Source organism: Convolutriloba macropyga, chromosome 13 (assembly GCF_964194025.1).
Source record: "Convolutriloba macropyga chromosome 13, txConMacr16.3, whole genome shotgun sequence".
Classification (NCBI taxonomy): Eukaryota; Metazoa; Xenacoelomorpha; order Acoela; family Convolutidae; genus Convolutriloba; species Convolutriloba macropyga.
The window spans coordinates 24853593-24873426 of NC_134480.1; the positions used below are offsets into that span (position 1 = coordinate 24853593).

General features: G+C 32.2%; 1 protein-coding gene across 1 annotated transcript in view; it reads right to left on the reverse strand.

Annotated features, from left to right (window-relative positions):
* LOC142352025 (serine/threonine-protein phosphatase 4 regulatory subunit 1-like) overlaps positions 1-19834 on the reverse strand; it is a 41751-nt gene that overhangs the window by 14862 nt on the left and 7055 nt on the right. The gene's annotated exons all lie outside the window — the stretch shown is intronic.

Below are 19834 nucleotides of genomic sequence, written 5' to 3' on the forward strand. Positions count from 1 at the left end.
ATTGTCATTGATATATCTTAAAACATTAATAGTAAACAGGAATTAATTGGGATGTGAAAGTATTACGGACTAAACTATATATTATAGTTATATTATAGTTGAAGAACAAAATAAATCTCTATCTATTATTATAGATAGAGATTAAACTATATCTATTATTATGTTAGATGTAAAGTAAAACTAAATACATCACCATTAGAGTCAATTGGTCTTCCGCGCTCATCTCTTATAAGAAATTCTATATATTCTATTTTTTTTAACATTTTGATGTAGTAAATAATTAGGTTTAATGGTTTATCATGCAGCGTGGTGGTTCTATTAGATTTAAAGTAAATAGTAGGTCTATATCATCACCATTATCTTTATCACCAGATATCACATCACAGAGAACATAGATTTTATTCAAACCCATAATATTGATAATTTTTTGAATTATTAAATTTACCCGCCTAATATAATTTTTCCTAAGTCCTAATAATGATCCTAATGAGTTTTCTACATCATAGTTAAGTGCACCTTAGTTTATTTCCATTTTACATTTTATTGTATTTTTATCTTCTTTGATTACAACATTACCTTCAATTTCTTCTTTTATTAATTCTGCTATTTCAGATAAATCAGATCCACCCAGTGTAGTAGTTGAATATAATTTTGGAGTCCCATTATTATAATTGGGAAAAGAGGTATTGTTAGACTTTGTGTTAGAGCTAGAGCTAGGGCTACAGTAATACTAGAACTAGAAGTTCAGCTATAACTACCTAAAATCTCACGAGCATATCAAAATTGATTGTTCCTTCTTTTTACGTTAAACACTACGACTTAGGAGTTATAAACTGATAATCTGATTGACCCCAATTTTGTATTAAGTATAGGTTCATTGAAGTGAAATTCTTCTGTTGATTTTATCATTCTAAAGTTAACTGTATGTTCTTCCTGGTTTTAGCGCCTCATGTATCTTTTGTAGTTCATAAAAAATTAGGTTGTCAGTCATTTTTAGCATTCAAATAATACATTAACTAGAGTAATAGCTAAAATAACCAGACTATTAGCTAAAAATAATTAAAATTTTGTAGTGTAAAAATGAACTTCCAAAGAGAACGGATACATATATGTATAACCAGGACATACACAATAGCAAAATAATAAGTTATAAAAAATAATCTAGCAACAATGAATACAGTTTACAATAACATTAATATTTGAATTAGTAGAGAAGAGAATCATTTAATATTACATGAATTTTATTTAGAGATAGAGTTTATGGTTTCAGATCACGCTGGTGCATCATTAAGTAATGGCGATAACGTAAGATTAGTAAAATATGGTGTTTTAGCTGTACTTAGTTCTATTAGACTAGAAATTATTAGTGGTAAAACAATTGAATATATAGATCATTACCATCATAATGTAATAACTACTAACTAGTACTAATGACGAATATGAAAGTGGAATTGGTAGAATTCAACAAGAAAGAGATAAGCAATTCAAGAATGAACATTTAGATGCACAAAAAAAGTCATAAGTACATGATGATTGAAACGAAAGATCTATTTGGATTTAGGATTTAGAAAAGAATATATATGGTATAGAGTTTAAGTTAACACTACAGAAAATTAATAACGATAGAGCATTACTTAGAGTCAAGGCAGGGGCTGGTGCAGTACCTAATTAGTGTAATATAGAAATTAGAGATATGACTTGGTCTGTACCTTGTATTGATCCTATGAATGATAACAGAATAATAGAAAGGATTGGGTAAAAACAATAACATAGATTTTGGTTTCTATGAAAGAAAGACATTTTACAAGAATAACAATCTTAGTAGCATCTGGTACATTCTTGTAAAATGTCTTTCTTTCATAGAAACCAAAATCTATGTTATTCTTTTTACCCAATCCTTTCTATTATTCTGTTATCATTAATAAGATCAATACAAGGTACAGACCAAGTCATATCTCTAATTTCTATATTACACTGATTAGGTACTGCACCAGCCCCTGCCTTGACTCTAAGTAATGCTCTATCGTTATTAATTTTCTGTAGTATTAACTTAAACTCTATACCATATATATTCTTTTCTAAATCCTAAATCCAAATAGATCTTTCGTTTCAATCATCATGTAATCATGACTTTTTTTGCATCTAAATGTTCATTCTTGAATTGCTTATCTCTTTCTTGTTGAATTCTAACAATTCCAATTTCATATTCGTCATTAGTACTAGTTAGTAGTTATTACATTATGATGGTAATGATCTATATATTCAATTGTTTTACCACTAATAATTTCTAGTCTAATAGAACTAAGTACAGCTAAAACACCATATTTAACTAATCTTACGTTATCACCATTACTTAATAATGCACCAGCGTGATCTGAAACCATAAACTCTATCTCTAAATAAGATTCATGTAATATTAAATGATTCTCTTCTCTACTAATTCAAATATTAATATTATTGTAAACTGTATTCATTGTTGCTAGATTATTTTTTATAACTTATTATTTTGCTATTGTGTATGTCCTTGTTATACATATGTATCCGTTCTTTTTGGAAGTTCAATTTTACACTACAAAATTTTAATTATTTTTAGCTAATAGTCTGGTTATTTTAGCTATTACTCTAGTTAATGTATTATTTGAATGCTAAAAATGACTGACAACCTAATTTTTTATGAACTACAAAAGATACATGAGGCGCTAAAACCAGGAAGAACATACAGTTAACTTTAGAATGATAAAATCAACAGAAGAATTTCACTTCAATGAACCTATACTTAATACAAAATTGGGGTCAATCAGATTATCAGTTTATAACTCGTAAGTCGTAGTGTTTAACGTAAAAAGAAGGAACAATCAATTTTGATATGCTCGTGAGATTTTAGGTAGTTATAGCTGAACTTCTAGTTCTAGTATTACTGTAGGCCCTAGCTCTAGCTCTAACACAAAGTCTAACAATACCTCTTTTCCCAATTATAATAATGGGACTCCAAAATTATATTCAACTACTACACTGGGTGGATCTGATTTATCTGAAATAGCAGAATTAATAAAAGAAGAAATTGAAGGTAATGTTGTAATCAAAGAAGATAAAAATACAATAAAATGTAAAATGGAAATAAACTAAGGTGCACTTAACTATGATGTAGAAAACTCATTAGGATCATTATTAGGACTTAGGAAAAATTATATTAGGCGGGTAAATGTAATAATTCAAAAAATTATCAATATTATGGGTTTGAATAAAATCTATGTTCTCTGTGATGTGATATCTGGTGATAAAGATAATGGTGATGATATAGACCTACTATTTACTTTAAATCTAATAGAACCACCACGCTGCATGATAAACCATTAAACCTAATTATTTACTACATCAAAATGTTAAAAAAAAATAGAATATATAGAATTTCTTATAAGAGATGAGCGCGGAAGACCAATTGACTCTAATGGTGATGTATTTAGTTTTACTTTACATCTAACATAATAATAGATATAGTTTAATCTCTATCTATAATAATAGATAGAGATTTATTTTGTTCTTCAACTATAATATAACTATAATATATAGTTTAGTCTATAATACTTTCACATCCCAATTAATTCCTGTTTACTATTAATGTTTTAAGATATATCAATGACAATTTAGTTATAAGGCTCTCTCCGCACTTCATTACCTAAAACAATAGAATATACAGAGTTTCATATTAGAGATGAGCAAGGAAGACCAATTGACTTTGATGGTGATGTACTAAGCTTTACTTTACATCTAGTTCAAGTTATAGTTATAGTTTTGGTTATAGTTATAGCTATAGTTATTAATTTCTAATAATTGCTATAGCTAAAGCTAAAACTCTTGCCATAGTTAAAACTATGGTGAAATATGGACGAAGTCCTATAGTTATGTTTAAGATAATACTCTATTTATAATTATGTCTAATACTCTAGTTATAGTTAATACTCTAGTTATGGCTATAGCTAAAACTCTAGTTATAGTCTTAGTCAGACCAACTTCATTTAACAAATCCTTTAGCATAAAAAATATCTGTTTTTCTTCTTATTTGCATTGGATAAGCCTTTACCTTCAACCTTAATACTTGGATTTAGGTTGGTGTTTAGACTTAGATTTAACAATAAAAGGATTATATTTTTTAGATAACATTATTTATATATGTATGTATATATATATATATATATATATATATATATATAATTATGGGGCATTACCAAAAGTTTAAAACTAATTCATATTGTGTCGGTGGTAGAAATTATAGTGGCACTAATAAAATCTATGGTTTTATTTCAGCTAAAGGAACTAAGATGTTAAAAGGTTCTTGAAGTAAATGTGAGAGAAAAAAATCTATGACACAGGATCTGAAACAACAATAGAAGCTGAGCGATTAATAGATTTCTTTAAAAGTGTAGGTGGAGCTACAGTTAACTTTGGAAAGAAAGTTGCAAAAAATACTGTAAGAGCTTTAGAAATTGCAAGTAAAATAGGAAATACAGCTGCAACTTAAAACCCTAAAGCAGCTTTAGCAGCTACACCTGAGCTAATTAAATTTGCAACAGGGGAAGGTATAAAAGCAGTACAAAAAGGTAGAGGTGTATATCTCGGTACAAAGAAGGGTTCTTATTGATGCATAGCTATGACTATGACTAGAGTTATAACTATAACTATGTCTATAACTATGGCTATAACAATAACTATAACTATGACTATAACTATAGTTATGACTATAACTATGACTATAACTATGACTACCAATGAATAATAAAACTAATATTATTATTACTGAATATATTACTATTACTAAATACTAATAACTTTACTTTGAAACAATATTTAATTTTATTTTTTTCTTATAATCTTTATATAATTTAACTAATTCATTAACGATCTCAATATCCTTTATTGAATAAAGAAAAAGATTATTAAATTTACCACTGATTTGTTGAAATACAATGTACTTTTGAGAAAACTATCATTTTCTTATTTTAGTATTAACTGCTTTTGACAATGAACTACATACAGTGGCAGTCGCAAAAGCTGCTGGTATAGAATAAGGTATACCTATGCCAGTTAAGGCAACTGATGTTGTTATTGTTGTTGTTCCTATAGATGATAATGCTATTTCAATTATCTCAGCTATATTAAAGTAAATTTTATAATAGCTTAACTTCTTTTTGTAGTTCTCACTTTCAGTTTCATAGTAATTTATAAAATCTTTTATAATATTATTATTATTAAAAATTTTATTGGCTATGATCTTATCTTTAACGTATTGTTCTGACCAATTAGTGTTCGCCCAGGCTTTAGCGTTAGGATAAAGGTGCACTGGGTTTAGTTTCTTCCATTTCATCTTAATTAACAATATTCATAGATATGATTATAACTACAACTACAGCAATGGTTGAATAACAAAATGACTCAATCTCTTTCATTATATATTCATGATTAAAGTCATAATGCACTTCTAGTCTAGCTTGTTCTTTGTTGTCTACTAGTTTGCTTTCTACTAAAATTGCTATGTACTGTATTATTGTTTTTCTAGTTTGTAAAGCAGTTTCATATATCCGCTTCGTAGATTTTCGCAAGAGTTAACCTATTATCTGCTTCAATTCTTGTAGAGCATTAGTAAACTTATCATCTAAATTATATTAGTAACGTTTCAATTCAAGGTAATTATTATCAAAATCGAGTTTTAGCTGATTTTATTTAGAGATAGTATCACTTGCAACTTTTTTTGTACAAAAGTTAACTGTATTTGTAACTTCATTTGCTGACTTATTAAACTGATTAATTAGTTCTTCGTTACCTTGAGTTGTACTTAGTTGTGATGTTTTAGTTGTAAATATCAAACGCCTTTTCTTAATTCAGCTATGTTCTTACCTGAAATATCTACCATATTGTTGGCTGCTAATAGGTTACTGTCACAATACTCTTGAACCAAAACATCTTTTTTATCTGTGGAGGGTGTACATTTGAACTTTATAGGAATCTTTCATGCCAAGGTTATTATCTTCTAAGAATAATTGGCGAGCCTTACTTGTTGATAGAGTGTTGGTTATTGCTGATTGATCTTTCGCTTGGTTGAATCTGTTTCTTGCCATCTTTGTATTTGTTTACATTAAGAACTATGTTTAATTCCTGTTCATAATACATACCTTCTATTATTTCACCATTGATATCTTCAATTCTATATGTTAGTGGTTGTGCTTTTAGTACTTGATTAACTTTAAATAATTCTCTACTCCAATTGGATGTATATCCTTTAGAGAAAATGTTACGTTTGTCAGCATTCCTGACAATATCACCAACTTCATACTTAGAAGTAGCTTTGGTAGATGTAATGTAGTACCTTACCTTATCAGGATTGTTTGATGCATCAACAAGTGACATATTTATCGTTCTTTGAATGTTATTATTATATGTTACAAGATCTTCATTTATTAGATTTACCCAGTTATCATCACCATTTATAAACATTGGTTTGTTAATTATATTCAAAAAACTTCTATTGAATCATTCTATAAAACATCTTTTAAATCATTATATGTAGAACAGAGTTCTGTTTCATATTCTTTACGTAAAGATTTAAATGTCTTATTGTAATACCCAATGCCTCTATCAACTCATAACTTCTCTGTTTTTCTACCCTATAGAGTTGTTTTAAAAACCATTCGTTAGAGATGTACCAGAATTATTCAGCCCACGCAAATTTCGTAAATATAGCTATGACAGTTAATGTAAATTTATAATTATTGTTATATTTACTTAAAGATAATTTATCAATCAAACCGGCTGCCACTGTTTCATCTTTATATAAGGGTACTATTCGTTCTTTTATAAACTTTTATTATTAGACTAAATACTTCATTAATTAATAGTTGTTTTTTGTTCTAATTTCGTAATGATCAATCAATGTCGTAATTTTGCAATCCCATTTACAATATTTAAAAATTATCTAGCTGCTCTTGACTAATAAGATTCATAGATAGTAGTTGTTTAGATATAATTAGCATTTCATCATATAAACCATCATGACCAGCTTTTGTTTCTAGTATAACCGTTTTATAGTTCTTAATATTTTACTTTCCTTATCACCTTTGCATAAAACTTTCTAATTTTTCATCATCTTCCTCGATGTCATCATATTTTATATCTGGATTAGTAAGAAAATTAATACAGTCATCTGAAAATTCATATATATTATCTCGAACTAGAGGCATCCTGCCCTAGATTTACACTAACTCATTTCATATTCACTTTTAGCTATATTTTTGAGATGTAACTGCAATTGTTGATTAGATTGGGCACCCATTAAACGAAGAAAGTTACCTGTGTCTGTATCAATTGTAACTAGCGGATCTTCTAGAGTTTCAAGTTCCTTTAGTGTTGAACCTCTTTCATGCTCTGCCGTTCGCGAAGCGACTTCGCCGATCTGAGAAGCAGTTTCAGTGATCGCTCTAGTTTGTTTATCTAACTCTCGATTTTGCCTAATTTAATGCTCTTAGTGTTTGTTTACCCGATGCTAAATTCTGCTTACCATTAGCCATAAAAAAAAGGAAATCATTTTATAGAAAAAGATCCGCAAAAATCGGTTCACATGGTTCATTAACAGTTAGCTCTTAAAATTATTAATTACTGTGTCCTTGTCCAAATCTAATTTTATTAATAGCTCATCTGGTGCAGTATTAATTTTATTTATTAGATCTCTTTTCAATAGATAGAGGTTTTTGTCAAGAGGATAGCTTTCAATATTAGTTACATAAAATCTTTTTATATCGAAATAGTTTAAACTAGTCTTACTTGTTTTTGTTGTCATATTATCTCCTAGTTTTTGTATTCTACATTATTCTACAGCTAAAAATTCGTTATACATCAGCGCATTATAATACTCTTCATGTTAAGCATTATTACATTTCTTCCTTCTCTTTAGCATTATTAGGTTAAAAGCTATATGTCTTAGATGATAGAGTTATAAGCTTATCTATTATTTTACTTCCAAATTCATGCTTGAATTTGCCTGGCGCTTTATTAGTTTTGATTGATATATATATATATATATATATATATATATATATATAAAAACAAATAAAGTCCACGTGCACATCATCAACTTTACCTTCAGAGAAACTTAATACGAAACTATCGGTATCCATATAATTCAGTTGTAAATCTTCAAGTGATGATTGTAGAATATCATAAAATGCACCATATATATATATATATATATATATATATATATATATATATATATATATATATATATACATATATATATATGTAATTTACTTAATTCTAATACAGTGACGCCTACTTATATCGCTAAAACATATTCCATTTTTTAATGTATATTCAAGTTGGGTATAATCCTTATATCTAGTTATATTTTACTTTAAGTGGGCTTACTTACTTTTAATTATCTTTTCTTCATCATGCAGAAACTTAGTTTGAATGAAATGTAGAGGATTAATGCACATTCTTCCACATAATGAGTTGTTCATTAGTATCCTCAAATCCTTTTCTGCATCAGTTTTAGCTGTTTCTCGCTTGTTGGTATCGTTTTGAATATAATTCAATCTTGTTTAAATTTGATTACTCTACGTATTTTAGATACTTTTACCCCATCTTAGCATAGAACTTTAACATGCTATAATGAACCATATACTCTGTTTTAGTATTTTGGTCTAAAAACAGTTTCTCTGTTCTTGCTCTTCCTTTTTCTCTTTGTCTACAGCCCAATTCAACATTTGTCTTTCCTTTAACAGTCTTAAGTGCTAGCTGCTCTGTTTTATCTTTACATATATCAATGTAATAATTATCGCAAACTATATAATAACCGTAATCACTATCATCTGGAGTACTCAATATATCATCTAGAGATGTGGTAGAGTACTTGAAGTCCTCATCAGGTAAACTTTCCATCATTGCCCAGCGATATAGAATATCAGCGACTATGTACAAAATGTTTGTCATTATTACTACTATTAATATATCTATCAACCATTATATCACATATACCACCTCTCTTTGCTTCAATAAAATCATATAGCATTTGTTTATCTTGTATTGTATCTAATGAGAAACCACTTATCATTAACCTACAATCATAATTGTAGCCAGGGAGAATTAAATAGTGTAGGGGATTGAGGCCAAATTCTTTCACTCTAAGAGCAACAAATTCGATTCATACAATAGTCAAAGAATTCCACATCATTTTGTAAATACTCTATAGTCAAATCTTTATCAATTTTATGACAATTTCATTATTAAAAATTTATTAAAGGTAATTTATTGGATAGAGAGGATTTGAAGTCTTCTATTCTTAGATTACCTATAACTTCATTGTACGACTTTGTCGTGGTTCCCAAATCATCTCAATAAAAAAATCATATGGATATATTGTTTCTGTTTTATATCAATATATATTTGCCATTTGACATAGAGGCATAGCTAATAAGTTATAACTATCTAGGAATTTAAGACGACCAATACTAAACATCTTAGACTTTCCATCAGCTAATAGTATGTTATCTACTTTTCTTTTGTCATTATTCTATTTAATGAGTTCACTATATATTAGATTGAAATCATAGCCGGAGCCATTATGGAATATAACGAGAAAGAAGTTTTGTTGTTTATATTCTAAATTACAAATATTACATGCAGGTCCTCTATATTTACCCGTTTCATTACAGTGATGTCTTGCTTTCTTCATGCATTCTTTTTTACATATATAACAAGTGTTATTATCCTAATGATATAATTTTTCTTCTTCGGTAAATATTATTTGTTTGTTATACTTGAAATTACACTCAGTTTCAATAGTTAGTTGATCAGTAGCAAATCTTTTCAGAGGTCTTGACCAAAGTAGTATATGAAATTAACTTGTTACCCACTTTTATTGGTATATATTTGGCTATTATATAGTTTTGGGGTTTAGCTTTTGCTGGGCTAATATCAAAAATCCAACACTCAGCAGTTATAATATTTTTATTTACTGTCCTTTCTGTTCATTTATAAAAATAATATGATTCTTCTTCGGGCAAACAATATCTGGTTTAAATATGTGGCTACAACCATGATTGTCGTATTTAACTAAATACGTAAACCAATATGTACACCTATTACAATAACAATATTTTGGATTACTCTTATCTGGCCTACCTATTAATGTTTCAATTTTCTTAATTAGAGCACAGTGTTCACCCCAGACTAATATTCACACATCTTTTCTATCTTTGTCAAAATCAAGGGCTGGTTTCAATAGCTTCACTTTGCCATTACCACAAGGGATGTATAACCATATGTTAAAATTGTATGATTTCTGTATTCTTATTATATACTCAAAATTATCTTCATGTTGTCGTGGTACAATTAGGTTATTTGCATAAATACTTTCACGAGTTGCGTGGTCGTTAGCTGGATGTAACCATGAGGTAATAGCTGGTTGTAAACAGTTATATTTGTAATTATGTATATTTAAAAATGATTTGTTTTTTTTAGATCTGGTGGTAGATCTATATAGCTACCAATAGATGCTTTAGTTGGTTCAATATTTATTTGAATAATTCTTAATCCGAGAAACTTAAAGCCATAACCATAACCTTCATATATTTCCTTTTCGACGTCTAGTCATTGCTTCAAGTATCCTCATTCGTATAATAGCTTTATTAAAATACAGGCTATGTTGAAAATATTTTCGTGATATAAACTTCTTCTTTAGTTCTCGTTTTATAATCACATTCTGCCATAATCTTATACTCAAAACTCTTAATGGGTCTAAGCTGGTCACAGTTTTTAGTTTCTTCTAAAGAGTTATTAGTTGCTTAACCTATAATCGATAATGTAATTTTCATACTTATCTGTAATGTAGAATTCTCTAATAAGTTGAATAGAGTTTATATAGTCTTCAGCATTCTCTAGATATTTTCTACTGTGACTATATGAGTGTGTAGTTAGGGCTATTTTATTTCTAAAAACTTCATCACATTCTTTACATGCATACTTAATTCTAGTATAGATATTGTCTTTAGTTTTAGTTTTCGCTTTAGTTATAGTATTATCATTAGTAATAGTATTAGCTTTAGTAATAGTATGGGTCTTTGAACCTTTTTCGCCATCAGCATTATACACAGCTTTATCTCTAGTAATAGTATCAGTGACATTTTTAGTATTAGTTTTTGTAATAACATCAGCATTATCTATGGCTTTTTCCTTATTAATAGCATTAGCACTATTATCAATTTCATCAATTAAATAGCGTTCTGATTGTTTTATATGTTCATTTGTGAGAGTGTGTTTAATAAATTCCATTTTCGAATTGAATGACAGATTGCAGGCAAGGCAAAGATGAACGTAGTTATGACGTGGGATATTCAATTTCTTATGGGGGAAACAATGAAATAAAAAAATTGAATATCAAAAAAATATAAAGTCTTTGAAGTGAGATAATTTTTAAAAAAAACTTGGCGTGTATGTTGTGATAAATGTAGATCAGAATTACATAAAGGTTTTATTCTTCTTGACGTATGCGCCAGCATCGCGGGAATGGTCCAAATCTCGCGACTGGTCCGTGTCCCTGTTTTATCCACTACTAAGGAAGTGTCAAAATAAACAGGAGTCCTATGAACTCTATTTACTGTTTAGATCTATTTATTACCTACTCGCAACCGATGAAAACTGTCATTAATGAGACCAGATGACGAAACAAAATTACAACCAACTTTTGCAAAACTCAACCTCGACTCAACCTCGGTAAAAAAAATTTTAAGAAGCGCAAAACTCAAAGATAAATTCAGCTGCATACTGAACCAATTATTTTGATTAGCAACCAATTAGACTTGCCTTTAAGTGGTAAGGCTACAATTACTACAACAAATACCCGCAAAGCTCAAAAAATCAAACCAACAACGTGCAGGTCATAGAAAGCATTAGCTTTGAAATGGAACAATTTAAAAAATCGTAACAATTATTAGCTCCCAAGAACACGTGCCCTAACGAGATCAAATAATAAAACAACACAAAGTACAACAAATACAGGCAAAATCCAACTCATGAAAATTTTGATTATTGTCAGAGTCATGAAACCACTACACTAACTCGAATCCTTAATTAGGTTCATTTTTCCTGATTACTAACCAATCAGACCTGTCATTACTGCTACTCAATGATAAGATAACAGAAATAATAAAAAAAAGTGGGGCAAACATCAAATGTTCGCTAATAAGTTATTAGAGCAAATAATGTCAGTCAAAAAAAATCTTTAGCTTCCCGTTTAAAAGTTCAAGCAATTAAAATTAGGCACATGTAAAGCACAAATATATCATCTTAATAGCACTCAAGAGAAGAAACACTGAAAACAGAAATTGACCAGCAGCACGTGAGAAAATTTGCTTTCAAAAATCAACTACCAATTTCTCACTCCACTTTAGGTAATTTGAAGATCACTCTTCCAGCCTAATCGCTTTTTCGCACCATTTAATACTCCAGCGTGATTAAAATCACCACTCTAATATGACTTCTCAACACTGACGTAAAAACGCCGAAAAAAGTGAACAGATCTTAAAGAGCACACCAAAACAATCAAAATCTTTGGATTGTAAAAACAGCAGGACAATTCCTGACACAATTCAAAGAGTTTTTATTGACTAAGCGAAAGACTAGACCTCGAACGGACAAATGGAAAGTGAAAACCACGTAGAAAATCTGATCACAAATTGGAAAAGAAAAAATCATTCAAACTGCCGAATGTGACCAAACCACAATCGAGAAATCGAATTTTTATTGAAACACTGTTTTCTCACTCCCCTTTGAAATTGGAGTGAAAATCACGCCGCGATACCGCTCGCTTTTCCGCAAAATTTCTTGTTTCAGCGTAACCAAAATCACTTCCCTGATTTCACTTAAAATATGAAAATTTGTGAACAGCTCTTTACAAAACCACCCCAAAACAATTGAAATTCATTGAACGGTGACAAAATAAATGCTGTCCAAATCTAGCAAAACAGCCCCGTTTAAATAATGTGTTCATGCATTTTAGCTGAAGCAAACACTAGTAAAGCTCTAAATATAAGAATATGGTCCTGGAAAACGTCCGGAAATTAGATCTGAGCCGAAGACATTTGCGACTGGGGTCGAGCACAAATTACCGAAGGATTACCGGAAAAAATTTTAAATTATTTAGATCCCAGTTTCAGTGTTACATGAGGCAGGTAATAAAAATTCAATTACCTCTGATACTTAAAGAGTACAATTACGATCTTATTTTTGGTTTTTTCAAAAAAAGTAAAAGGGCATCCAAAAAATTCACAAGCAGGTTGACATAAGGCTTCAAAGGATTTTTTCCAGACGTCTAAACCGTATTTTCTAAAATTGCGCCAAACTGTAGCTCAGGTTTCAAAAAAAGAGTGTATACAAGATGAAAATTAACTTGGTTACCAAGACTGTTTATCAATACAGCAAATCAACAGTTAAATGAATCAATTTTCATCAGTCCATTTTTTCCACACATAACTAAGAATAAAAACTTGTGATCGAACATGATAACCATATCCCCTAACTAGACGGGTTTGAAAACTCATCTCTACTATGTTGTGTTTAAAATTCTCTGAGACATCCGAGACTCTCAAGGCGCGTGGGCGAGCAACATTACCGCAAGCTCACGAATAAAAACTACTGAGAGTTGCCGAGCGATCCTGTCAAAAGCAAGGGAAATCCCTCCGACTGAGAGCTCCTACTGTCTGAAAATGAGGCCATTCGACTTAATGTCTTCTTAAAAATTGGAGATATTCAACCTAATACTTCCATTGCCAATGGCACGAACGTAATACCTTGCTGAGAACATTTTTGCGCTGACACCCTGAACTTTCAATCCTCAACTGCTTCAGTTGCATAAATTGATTTCTCAGCCCGTTTTTGAATATGTTCAGTTGCAGAGAAGAAATCACTTTAACATCCGGAGCAGCAGAACAGCCTGACGTCCATAAAGACAGATAAATCTCTCAAGGTCGGGAACTGCTATCAGCAACAAGGCTTCCTTTTTATACCACTGGAGATAAGTAAAGTGTTGAACAAGCAGCTGCAACCCGGTCTCGAAGTCTGTCTTGTCTTGCAATGGCGTCGCCTCTTCGGTGACATACAACAGCATGGTCGCCAAAAACATCCAGAGTGCCCAATGTAAAATGGGGCATTTTTTCCCATAGTCAATAAATTCAATATCAAGTCTACTTTACACTCACTCGAAAATCATTTAGGTTCAAATGAAGACATAGAGCAGGTATTGGTGCTGTACATAGCGATGCACCTGATTGTGGAGGAGAAAGCGACTCAAGTCTAGCCCTTTCTCACACTGAAGTATGACCTCCCGTCAGGTCCCGAAGTTTTTGGAGATCTAAGGTATCTTGCATTTTCTTTTGTATAAAAAATGACCACCCAAAAAAACGAAGCTCGTACAAAGCTGCAAATGCATGTTTTTCTTGGGGAGGCTGAGCTGTGACTATGACGAAATCATTTGGCGATCGGAGGGATCTCACGTAAGCATTTTGATACTGAACTAAAGATTGTCTGATCCATAACCTGATAGACTAATAGAGAGCCATGCCTGCTGCCAAGCGTGGTCGTAAATCAAAGTTCCAAGATTTTGATCCAAAGCTTTTCTTTCACAGTTCTCAAACAATTTCACGAACTCAATTAATTCATTGGTTGCCGTATTAGTGCGAAGAGAATAGACATGTTTTGGGGCCCCCAAGAAATGCCGAACAATACCGAATACACATTGTGGATAGTCTAGGCAGCTCAATTCTTCATGTATTCCTGCTGTTTTTTGCATCTTTCAAACATATGAGGCAACGTTATTGTCGGTTCCTATTGCAGCTCCCAGCAATTCATAACCATCGCCCCAATTGCGTGTCACGTCAATATCAAAAGATGACATATCTGTATTCGACCATATTTCGTTTTTGTATTTCCTTGAAAAAGCCTCTGTCAGGGCCCCTGATTGAGATAGATTTGTAGAGTTTGTAAGCTGTGGTTCCAACCTGGCAACAATACCGTCACCTAAGTAACAGGTGTGTTGTGTCTATATTGGGAACTAGCTCCCTAATTTTTAAAAATCAATGGCCAAAAAGTCAAGAGAACAGCAATGAACCCAACGAATCGCTCTCTTGGACACCATAATCACTGTGCACTGTTGTATTTGTAGAAAAGGGGTATGTGTTGGCAACAACAAGTGTTGAAAGCTGCTATCCCCGGAACAAATTTGTTAAAAGCTGACAGAGATAGGAAGGCTTGCAGGAATTGAATGTATCCTTAAACTCAATCTAAAGATTTCCAAGAGGGAGCTCAGAACAGAGTGTTTTTTCGCAGGTAATTTGCTTATTTGCGTATGAATTATGCGTATGAATTATTACTTCTGCTCCTCGGCTTACCCAAACTCCCAATTGGAACATTCCAAACCATTCAGCTGCTTCAGATTCGGTTTCCGTCACCAAAAACTTTGCTATGAGCCGCCTTGGCACTTCGCCAACCACAATAGTCCGTACTTCAACATTTTTCTTCAGGAGCGCAGTAAGTGAAGCACTGCATAGTACCTGAGCCACGAAAATGGGAAATTCTCTAGAGGCCGCATTGACAAATTTTGTTATGGATTTTCTGCTGACTCCTATTGATCTCGGATGTAAATTGCACTGAATGGAGCAAATGTTCATGATACATTGTAGAGGGTCCAAGTGACAAGCTGTTCATAAACATCTTTTTCGCAAAACTGAAAAACTCTCGATGCAATTCGTTTGGGGAAGTAAATAAGGGCACGGTTTCCTGGGAATGAAGAACTTTCTGCCCTTCAATAGTAGCTTTATCAGGTACGAGTACATGTGAGGCTAAACGTTTAGCAATGCGTCCAAATTGGCCATAGAGTATAATTTGTGCTTTTTTGCCAAATCTTCAATTTCACTTCCCTGGTGTCTTCTCGATTGCCTCATGGAAGTTCTCGCCTTCCAAAGACCACCAATCTCAAGAATTCCAGGAGTATAGCACTTTCGACTATTTTTGAAATATTTGGGTTCTGAACGCAGACGTTTACTATTAGGGTAAACAATTGAGAGCATCTGTATCGGAACTTTATAGAAACAAAGCAACAAGTCGGCACATTTGTGGTAAACAATGTCAGTAGGTCAGGCAAAACACTGTCAGTAGGTCAGGCATCCCCAATTAAATTGTCTACCAATTATAAAAACTCTGCTCAGAATTAATTAAAAGATTGTCAATCTTGGCTATATTTTGCTAGAAATATTCTTTCGAGCCCTCGGGGTTTGCTTGAACCTGGAATATGCCCAAATAGACTTTGAATTCATTGTGTTATGATCCCCATCCAATTTATCGAATTTTGGTGTTTTGCTCAAAATTTTCATGCAACTGTACTTTACAATATTTGTTAGCTGTGTCAGGGAAAATTAATATTCCACCATTTTTTCCATCTGCCAGGTAGTTCTCCCTAAAAATGTGTGCTGAGCTACGATGAGGGGGGAGGAAAACGAATGACTCAACCGTCTTGATCTAACAATACATCTCCACCCCAATCAGATTCATAAAAAGAATGAGCTTTTGTTAGGGGCTCTGAGTTGTAAACTATAAGTTGTCCAAAAAAGCTAAACGCTCTAGTGTACTGAAGTTTCGAAAAGTTTGTATTTTAAGACCATGTTTTTAGCAAGATAGAGCTCCCGAACACAAATCAAAGATTGTCAATAATATCTTAAAATACAAGCAGCGTGATGTACTGGCTGGCCGGCATTTATTACAAATCTCGGTCCTATTATAAAAATTGAGTGTGATTTTGAAGCCGTGGTTAAAAAGTTTTTTTAACAAATGTCAAAAAAAAAGGAATGCAATCGAAGCAGATGTCGTTTAAGACTTGTATGGAAACTATACAAACCGTCTACTAGATGTTTAAAAAGCTAAAGGCATAATTACTCACGATTAGCGAACTGTTTTTGACTCAGAAGGTTGTTCTCTTTGACGTTTATCGCTATCTAAAACTTCTTCAGGCGTACGGAGCTTGTGGATTTAATAATGTAATTGAGGATGAGCATGATTGGCAAAAACAGACTATTTTTTTCCATATATTTTGTTCAGTTGGAACACTGTGCAAACGCACATAATGATCCATCGTGTTGTAACAACCGACACATGGCAGGATGAAAGCGAAGAATTATAATATTGACATATAGTTGGACAACGTTTGATAGTCAAAAGATGCTAAAATAGTCGGGAAATTGTCGTAAATAGCCGCCGTTGATCTCCCTGACGCACAGAATGGAACAAGAAAAATGATGACAGAGAAATTGCCCAATTTTTTTTCAAATTGTCAAAGTGTTCTAAATTGGCGTTGCAGTTTGTTAGATTCAGACATTAGACTTAAAATTAGCTGGTAAAGTGAAGGCTATTGAGCTTATCATCAATGACAGTTATCAACTTCTCCAATGAATTTGATAACCTACAGTACTACGGTTGTTCTCAATTCTCTTTATTTAGCTCTTTTGACTTAGGATGTATTGCGTTTTTCGAGTGAAGAACTTAAACTCCATTTAGTTGAAACAGCGATTGAGGTCAGTCAGAATTCAAACGTGAAAGCGCGGACTTGGGTAAAACGAAAAACGCGATAGAAAGGTCAAACGAATTATAATAAAAGCATAGCCGGAAGACTCCGGAACAAACTCAAAGTAGACATTCACTTCTGAAAAACTTTCTATAAAAGATGCAACACATAAACAACTAGTGGCAGAAGAACATACAAAAAAAAATTTCATTCAGAAATCGACAAACAACTGATTGTAAAAAAAATCAGAAGAAACACTATTTAGGGACAAAACCGAGGAAAGGGAAGAAAACCAATTTTCTTTTCTAAAAATTGCTACAAAAAGCTAACGCGGTATTGCACATCCTTAGTTCTTAGTTCTGAAAAATCCCTTTGAAAATTCCTCAGCTCCATCAGTGGCCCACCCCATTCTTTTAACAGGCAGTAATTTACTACACAATTTTAAAAAATCACGAAAAACTTGAAAAAATGCAAATGTGATCAGTTACTTCAAAAGGCAGCACTAACTTAATGACCTGGCATTATGATCAAATACAAATGTAATCATTTAATTTATTGAAAACTTCCATTGTGTAATATGAATGTGTCATTTCATGCAAGCAAAGCGTTGCCATAGAAAAAATAGCTCTACATTAAACAGCAAACATGAAAAACGATTGCAAGCAGCTTAAACAAGAAGATATAGGCAACAAATTGCAAAACAGATAAAAATTGAATACCTGAAAAAACTTAGAAAAAATGCTTCAAAACCAAAAAAAATCGCTTTGAAAAAGCCCATGTGATCAAATAATATTGCCCACTTACCGCAAAAACTTTTCACAACTACTCTTCAAGCTCTCTCTCAGAATGAATTTAAACAAAAACAACTCTAAATTCTCTCTTGTTTTTGACTTTTGTCCAGTAGATGGAAGTAAACACTTCTTTTCAAGTGCGGCGTCACTTCCTCTAAAACACATCCTCTAAAACTAGATTTACCAATTTTTTAAAAAAAAAACATAGCCGGCAAACTGCCGGAAAATAGCCGCCGTTGACCCGCTTGACGCATATTGAGATTGGAACAGAAAAAATTAAGGGTTAAAATTGACAGAATGTTCCTAGTTGTCAAACTCTGCATGTTGGGTTAGATTCTGAAATTACGCTTAACTCAGCTTCTAGGCTGAACCATATTACTCAAGCCAGCTCGCAATCGCTTTAATGAATTTTCATAACCTAATGCACTATGACCCAATGACCGGGCTTTATATATTTATACCGTTTTTTGCTCTTTTGACTTTGACCGTATTCACTACATTACGTTATTTGATGAGTGAATTTTAAAAAAGGACAGCGCGCCTAAATGATAGTCGTTGAGAGGCTGACGGCGGCTATTAAACATACCCAACTAACGTCGGAAGAATTGGCCTCGAACGACTAGTGGGAGCTGGAATCAATTACAGCCTGCTTCAGTTGGAGGAGTAACAAAAATCACAAAGGGGGCTTCAAATGACGCCAAAAGGCGTTACAATATAAACAATAACCATTTTAAAATGAATAGTGCAAATTATTACACCAATTTCGACGCACTGTTCATTTGACTTTTAGCAGCAAAGTACCTCCACTTGAGTTCAGTTGCTGACACTTTTGAATGAGAGAAATCTAGATCACACAAAACGAAAAAGTCAACGGCGCAAAAGTCATTCGAAAAGTCGAAATGATCAAAGAAAATTTTGCATAAGAAAGACCAACTTGTTTGCAATAAGTGCTTCGAACTTCGTTCGAGCCCATTTCAAAATAGCTCACCATTACTCCTCCTCGAGTCGTAAAAAGTAGTGCGCCTAAATAATAGCCTTTGAGAGGCTGACGGCGCGGCTATTAACCAATCAGATTGAAAGGTCACCAAAACGCTAACAAACTATTTTTAACCCAACAATCCCCCCCCCGACTGAATGCAGAATATAAAACCACTTTAAAAGTGTCTAAAATGGCAAAATGAGAAATAAAAAGCAGGACGTTGCATCAAAAAACTTAATAGAGGCTTTGTGATCCAAAGCTGACAAATATTTGTTGAGATGTATGAGAAAAATCATTTCGGCTAAAACAGAAGCGTTAAAACAAACATAACCGACGAATACATAACGAATATCACACAGAAAATTAAGATCTATCTAAACCAATATCCTGAGAACCAATTTGAAAGAAGCCACATGGTTTTTGCGGAATTTAAAACTAGAGTAAACATTTGCGCGATAATTTCAT